Here is an 8657-nt window from a genome sequence, read left to right on the forward strand (position 1 = left end):
AATACTACTGCAATAAAATGTTGGAGCATCTTCATAATAGTGGAGCTATAAGAAGCTTCCCAAAAACTCATTAAAGAAGATCTCCAGGAATGTGGCCCTTGCCATCAAATCTAGTAGCCCGATGGGTCCCCTGCATAGTAAACTCATTAAGAGCAATCCTATTATGGCTAGAATCTATGGTCTCCCTAAAATTCATAAGGAAGGAGCTCCCCTTAGGCCCATTGTCAACACCATTGGAGGTCCTACCTATCTTTTGGCAAAGTTCCTTGCCTTGAAGCTTAAACCCTTAGTTGGTCATACAGGGTCCTTCGTTAAAGACTAGGCCTCTTATATAGAGGAGCTCAAGAGCATCAAGATGGACTCTGGAGACATTCTGGTCAGTTTTGATGTGGTTTTCCTGTACACTTGCATCCCTATAAATGACGCCATGGAAGTTATCAACCTTCTAACTGAACATGATACCGCTCGGTTAGTTGAGATCTGCCTCACTTCGACCTTTTTCTATTTTGAAGGGGAGTTCTTTGAGCAAACCTGTGGTGTTGCCATGGGCTCACCTCTTTCTACTGTTGTTGTGAATTTATTTATGCAAGATTTTGAATCCAAGGCTCTTAACTCAGCCCGCCTCCTACCTAAGCTTTGGAAAAGATATGTAGATGACAGTAATGTCATCTAGTCTCATGGCTAAGAGGAGTTGGACCTCTTCTTCGATCATCTCAATAATCAATCCTCAGCCATTAAGTTCGTGAAGGAGCAGGAAGTCGATGGCTGCCTCCCTTTCCTTGATATTCTTATCTCTAACAATAGTGATGGTTCCCTCTCCCACCGAGTGTTTCGTAAGAAAACTCATACAGAGCGATATCTTCATGCTAGTTCCCACCATTTCATGGCTCAAAAGTTGGGGTTTCTCAAAAACCTTTCTACTCGTGCCTTAAGGATCTTTGATGATAAGAGCTTTGAGGAGGAGAAATCCCATCTCCTTAATGTCTTTGTTGAGAACAGTTATAGTAGGCACTTGGGTAAGTGGGCTTTCCTCAAAGAAGCTAAGAATTTGGTGGCTAAAAGAGATAAGAAGGAGAGGATTCCTGGTGTCCATCTTCCGTTTGTTTAGGGAACCACGGGTAGAATTGCAAGGATTCTTAAGAATCATAATGTCCCCTTGACCTTTAGACCTCTCAACACCATTTGCAAGTCCCTCAGATCCGTGAAGGATCCTATCGACCCCAAGGACATGAAAGGGGTTTATATTATTCCTTGTTCATGTGGGACTCCCTATATTGGTGAGACTGGTCGTGCCATTAATCAAAGGATTAGTGAGCACGCAACTGACCTCAAGCTAGAAGAGCCAAGTCTTCTGCTTTAGCAGAGCATGCAGAGAAAACCAATCATCATGTCAGCATTGAGGAGGCTAGTGTGATTGCTAGAGTGTCCCATTTCCATCACGAAAAATTTAGGGAAGCGCTTGAGATCGAAAAAAGGCCAAACAATCTCAATAGAGAGAAGGGCTGGAAGATCAGTAATTGCTAGACCCTAGCCCTCTCCTCCTAGTTGTGGTCTTCCTGCCTTCCCTTCCATTTGGTTTTGTTTTTTTTTGTTTCTTTTTCCCTTTGGTCTTCTACGACTGATTTCTTTCTTTTCTTATGGCCTTTGTTCCTTGAGGTTCATATAGTCTGAGGTATTGTGGCAGCCCCTTTTTTATACTTATAAGATAAAGATTTTAAGCTTGTAATTATTCCTTGATTATTTTAACCTTTTATTTTGAATATTAAATTTTATTTTTTTTTTCATAAAGATTTTAAGCTTGAAATTATTCCTTGATTATTTTAACCTTTTATTTTGAATATTAAATTTATTTGTTTATTTTATTTATTTATTTATTTATTTTAACCCTTAAATTACTCTAATTTTTATATTTAACTAACTTTTGTATATAACCATTGAATTAATATTAATTTGTTTCTAATTAATTTAAATAATATTATAACTTACTATTTATGTATTACCCTAATATTTATAACTTTTATAATTAACTACTCTGAATATGTAATAGCATACTATTTATTTAAATTAATTTAGTTTATATTTTATTTATATTATATATTTATAATATCATAATTACTCTATTACTCTATCATTTATCTATTTGTTTAACTTCTATATTTAACTATTATTCAAAATTGATTTAGTCTATAATTATTTTAATATTTATTATTAGATGGAATAGTCCCTTTGTCTTATATATCTAGATATTTATGTGTTTTTATATATTTAATAATTTTTACATTTAACTATTAATTACTCTAACATTTTAGATATATCAACTTTGATACCTATCTATTTATGTAAATTAATTTAGGTTATAATTTATTTTTGAAATATATTTATAAGTGTTTTAAAAAGGGTCCATTTACTTTTAAAAGAATTTAAATACCAAAGTTAATTTTTATTTAAATAATGGTTATTCCACTAATCCTGTCAAATCTAGCCATTGTCAATATAGTCGTTACTTGGTCTTAGCCATTGGGGTTTATGCTTTATCTATTTAACATGCAAAGCCTGATCTACTCACTCAACTTGTCCTGACGATGAACCACACTTGTTGGTTCAAAACACGTCGACAAATGAAAAATCTCTCCTAAACCTAATATGGATCACAAAAGCCTAAATTCAACAATTGAATCCCTGCATAGAAAAGCCATTACAACTAAGGTTCACCAATTTGAACGGGCATGCTTGCAGGTTTCGAAGTTGAAGACAGATTTGGCATTTCTTAAAAGATGCAGAGACTCCTCCATCATCCCGATCTTTGCCTAGATTAATCATCGCTTGCATAATCCCTTGAATCATAAGATTTTCCTTAAAGCAAGTTTAGCTTTAATAAGAGCTGAAATTAGCAAGGTCAAAAGATTTCTTAATCTTCTCTCCCGCAATCTTATGGGATTACATTTATACCTTGCGGGCCTATTTTCAACCTCCCTTTGGGCTAGAATCGATGCTTGTTCGGCCATTAAGTCCTTAATATTAGAGGAAATTCAGACGCAAAAACAGTCTTTGAAGTTTCAAAAATTAGTTTCGAAATCTTCTATTTCCTCCCATAGTCGGGTCTCGGCCAGCCAGAAGTTGGCGCTCAGGGATATGGTAGCATGTGAGGTTTTTGATTTACCACCTCCACTTGAGGTTATTGGTAGCTCTTGTTGAGCCCCAAACTTGCATCTTTCCTATACACCTCTCTAGACTTTTTCAATTTACATGGACCTCCTAAGCTATCAACATCATTGCATATTGAGTTAAAAGAGCACATAAAGTGGTTTCCTAACTATGTTTTGTGTCTGTTGTTTGAATTAGATTTTTGCTCATTGAGTTGCAGAATCTTGTCACTTTTCGTAGCCAGTTCAACTTTCCGTAGCCTTTTGGTTAAAGTCTATATTGCAGGTGTCTTCAGGAAAATCAAGCCACATGGCAAGTTGGAAATGACGTGGACATGGACCGAGTCCTATTGGCTCAGTCGAATTCATCAAAGAAGGTCGTGGTCAAAGGTGGTCAAGCGGTGGTCAACATAAGTCTCCTATAGCAACAGGACTCTGTTTTTCAACACGTGAAGACTTGCGTAGCCGTTCCTAGATCTCTGGGGACATATAAACACCTGTGGACTACTCCATAAGGCGAATCCAACAGCCACCCTCAATAGATTTAATCATCACGGTAGCCATGATGCTAGATGTCTAAATGTTGTTGTTCACATGTCCTCTATCAGCGCAATTTTTAGGAAATTAGTTAGGTAGTCTTCTGTTATAAATAATGTGTTCCCATACGCATAATAGTTAGTCTTTGTAATGTATTGTTGACTGTTAAGAAAGCCCACTGTGTGTTGGGTTGTTTTATATTCTTTCCACGACTAACCCATGTAGTGAACTGGGGGGTTAGAGGGGGGCAGAGCCCCCCTTCATTGCGCCAATTACGTAGCGGGGGGGTCACAAGGGGGGTGGCAGGCCCCCCTATCTGGGGGGTTTGAGGGGGGCGGGTAGCCCCCCTCTACGGAGTCTGGGGCAGCGCCCCCGGAAAATTTTTTTTGGACCATATATTAGGTTGGGCGAACCTACCTATGGTTTTCAGTCCATGGTTTTGGATGCGATGGTTTTCAGTCCATGGTTCTGGATGCTTCGGCATGTATAAATATGTATTGTAACATTGAAAGGAATATAATGAAAAATCAAGCTAGTAGTCCCGGTTTTGGGATCCAGGGGAAAATCTCTGTATATATGTGTTTTATGTGTTATGCTCTCGCATTGTTTATTTTTCTGTGATTTAGAATTCGTATGCAGGTAATTTCTGTACGGGGTTAGAACCTACATTTGGTATCAGAGCTGTTTTGGCTTCAAGGGGATGCCTTTGTTGCTGAGGGGTTTTGCTCGGGCCTGTGATAGACCCTGTTCAGTGGGAGATCTGGGAGATCGATTTTGGTGGTGAAAGAAGATGGCGAGCAGCGGAAAGATAGAGATCGAGAAGTTCAATGGTCAGAGTTTTGAGTTATGGAAACTCAAGATGGAGGATCTGCTGGTGGATAAAGATCAGTGGATCGCGCTAGATCCAAGTACTAAACGAACATGAGTGACCGATGAAGAATGGAAGAATTTGGATCGAAAGGCAAAGAGCACAATACGATTGTGTGTCTCAGATTCAGTGTTGCTGAACGTATCAATGGAAGCTGCGGTGAAGGCTTTGTGGGATAAGTTAGGGACTTTGTACCAATCTAAGTCTCTGGTGAATAAACTGTTCCTGCAGAAAAAGCTGTATAACCTAAGGATGAAAGATGGAGACTCGGTGACAGAGCATCTGAATGCATTTAATACCGTGGTAAGTCAGTTAGAGTCTGTTGATATTAAAATTTCAGATGAAGATAAGTGCATCAGTTTGTTGTGTTCTCTACCAGATTCATGGGATAGTCTGGTTATTACAATAGGTAGCAATGCAACTGCTTTGCAGTTTGATGAAATAGTCTCAGCCTTGCTGACGAAGGAGATGAGACAGAAAAATATGGAGAGCCATAATGGTGATGCCTTGTCTGTATGAGGAAGGTCCCATAATAGAAACAAAAATAAGTCATCGAGTGGGAGATCTAAATCTAGAGGGAGATCTAAATCTCTAGGAAAACCTGTAAAGGTGGTGTGCTGGAAATGCGAAAAGGAAGGGCACTTCAAAAGGGACTGTAAATCTAAAGCTCCTGATAAAGGAAAGAGATCTGATGATGCTCCTTCTACAGAGGCAAAAACCACCTCAGATGAAGGTGGGGATGTGTACTTGGCTTCTTCAAGTACACATGTAGATCATGAGGCATGGTTGATTGACTCAGGTGCATCCTTTCACTTCACTCCCCATAGAGAGTGGTTCTGCGAGTATGAGAAATACGATGGTGGTGATGTCTTCTTAGGAGATGATAGGAAGGCTAGAATCATTGGTCACGGAAAAGTAAAGTTGAAGTTGCAAGGTGGAAGTGTTAGAACACTTCCAGGTGTTCTGCATATTCCTGCATTGGCCAGAAATCTGATTTCTGTGAGCAAGTTGGATGATGCAGGTGTAAAAATAGTGTTCGAGAAGGACACCAGCAAGATGGTTCGGGGAGCACTGGTATTGATGCAGGGAGTTCGAACTGGAACTCTGTACAAGCTGCAAGGTAGCACTGTTTTTGATGGATGCAACAGTTCTGTGGTTCCTGAAAGTGGAGCTGAAAATCTAGTGGTCTGTGGAGAGAAGGCCATGTTGTGGCATCAAAGGCTTGGACATATTGGAGAGAAGGGCCTTCGAATACTTCATGGTAAAGGTATGGTAGAAGGTATGAGTAATAGCTCTCTGGATTTTGATTTCTGTGAAAATTGTGTATATGGAAAGCAGAATCAGGTGAGTTTCCCCTCTGGTGGTAAGAGGGCAAAACAGATATTAGAACTTGTGCACAATGATGTGTTTGGACCTGTGAAGGTTCCATCACTAGGTAAGTCTGTGTACTATGTATCATTTACAGATGACTTCTCAAGGAATACATGGATATATTTCCTTAAGAAGAAATCTGAAGTCTTTGACAGGTTTAAAGAATTTAAGGCTCTGGTGGAAAATCAGACAGTGAAGAAGATAAAGGCGTTGAGGATAGATAATGGTGGAGAATTTTGCAGCAAGGAATTTGAAGAATTCTGTAAGAAGTGTGGTATAGCACGACAGAAGACTACTCCATATACACCTCAGCAAAATGGAGTCGCAGAAAGGATGAACAAGACGTTGATGGAAAGGGCAAGAAGCATGCTCAGTGGTGACGGGTTAGGACAGGAATTCTGGGCAGAGGCGGTGGATACTGCATGTTACTTGGTCAACAGGTCACCTTCATCAACGTTGGAGGATAAGACTCCACAAGAAGTATGGACTGGTAAGAAACCCTCTCTTTCACATCTGAGGGTATTTGGATGTGATGCATATGTACATGTTCCAAAGGAGAAACGAACCAAGTTGGATTGTAGATCTGAAAAGTGCATCTTTATTGGGTATAAGGATGGTTTAAAGGGTTGTAAGCTTTGGAACCCAGTCACATGGAAGGTTGTGTACAACCGAGATGTGGTGTTCAGAGAGGTAAAATACGTTATTAAACATGAAGTCCAACCAAAGGAACCTGAGAAGAAAGAGTTTGAGCTAAAGGAGGAAGAATCAGACTCTGCAGCAGAGGAGGAATCAGAAGATGAAGAGCCACAAACTCCGGCTGTGAGAAGATCAATTCAAGAAAGAAGGCAGCCAGAAAGGTATAGTCCTTCTGCTTTCTATTCAAATTTTGCTTTGTCTATTACTGATGATGATCCCAGAACTGTGAAGGAAGCAGTAGATTCAGAGGATGGAAAACTCTGGAAAGAGGCCATGGTTGATGAAATGGAATCTTTGCACAAAAATGAGGCTTGGGATCTGGTGGAGTTGCCGACTGGAAGGAAACCCATTGCTAGCAAATGGGTGTTCAAAAAGAAGACAAATGCATAAGGGAAGGTGGAGAAATAAAAAGCTCGGTTGGTAGCAAAAGGATATTCCCAAGTGCTGGGAATTGATTTTGGTGATATTTTTTCTCCTGTTGCCAAGGTAACTTCTATTAGATTACCTTTACCTATTGTTGCTACTTTTGATTTTGAGGTAGAACAAATGGATGTGAAGACAACGTTTCTTCACGGGGATTTGGAAGAGGAAATCTACATGAAGCAACCTGAAGGCTTTGTGGTGAAGGGTAAGAAAGAACTAGTATGCAAGTAAAGGAAGTCTCTGTATGGGTTAAATAAGTCACCAAGGATCTGGTATCAGAAATTTAATACATTTATATGGGGACTTGGCTTCACCAGAAGCAAAGAAGATCACTGTGTGTATTTTAAATTCATTGGTGACCATGTTATTTATCTGGTCTTGTATGTGGATGATATGTTGCTAGTTGGAAATGACAAAGAAATTATCCAGGATTTGAAGACCCAATTGTCCTCCAAATTTGACATGAAAGATCTTGGTGCTGCAAACTATATTTTAGGCATGGAAATTAAAAGAGATTGGGCAGAGAGGAAGCTTTGGTTAAACAAGAGGAAGTATGTCGAGACAATACTGCAGAGGTTTAATACGCAGGATAGTAAACCAGTGAAGGTTCCTATTCATGTAGGTGTGAGGTTATCTGCTAAACAGTGTCCCAAGACACAAGAAGAGGAAGAGGACATGTCCCGTATTCCATATGCAAGTGCAGTCGGTAGCCTGATGTATGCAATGGTATGTACTAGACCAGACATTGCACATGCAGTGGGAGTATTGAGCAGGTTTATTTCAAAACCAGGGAAGGAGCACTGGACAGCAGTGAAGCGGGTTTTCAGGTATTTGCGTGGCACTAGAGATTATGGTTTGTGCTACCAAGGAAGACTAGGATTGGACAGAGTGTTGGATATTCATGGCTTTGTTGATGCAGACTAGGCTGGAGATCTGGATCAGAGAAGATCTACAAGTGGGTATGCGTTTAACCTATTTGGAGGTGCAGTCAGTTGGATGAGTAAGAAACAATCTGTAGTGGCACTATCAACTACAGAGGCAGAATACATGGCAGCCACTCATGCAAGCAAGGAAGCAGTTTGGTTGCAGAGATTGTGTTCAAGTATGGGGTTAGTACAGGGAGCTATAAGAATAGACTGTGACATCCAAAGTGCAATTTTCTTGGCAAAGAACCTTGCTTATCATTCAAAGACAAAGCACATTGATGTTCAGTATCACTTTGTGAGGGATATGATAGAAGACAAAAAGGTGTTGGTGGTAAAGGTGGACACTTTGAAGAATACTGCAGATGCATTGACAAAATCTGTGAGCTCTGAGAAGTTCTCTTGGTGTAGAGAAACAATGGGCATTTCAGGGTTGGAAAAATGACTAAGCTCTCCTGTGGCCCCCTATGGAAAGAAAACAACAAGTGGGAGATTGTTGGGTTGTGTTATATTCTTTCCACGACTAACCCATGTAGTGAACCGGGGGGTTAGAGGGGGGGGGCAGAGCCCCCCCTTCGTTGCGCCGATTGTGCAGCGGGGGGGTCACAGGGGGGGTGGCAGCCGCCCCTGTCCGGGGGGTTTGAGGGGGGCGGTTAGCCCCCCTTTACGGGGTCCTGGGCAGTGCCCCAGGAAAAA

The sequence above is a fragment of the Pinus tabuliformis genome, chromosome 6 (assembly GCF_031772625.1).
Source record: "Pinus tabuliformis cultivar Carrire ecotype Pingquan chromosome 6, CPIR1, whole genome shotgun sequence".
NCBI lineage: Eukaryota > Viridiplantae > Streptophyta > Pinopsida > Pinales > Pinaceae > Pinus > Pinus tabuliformis.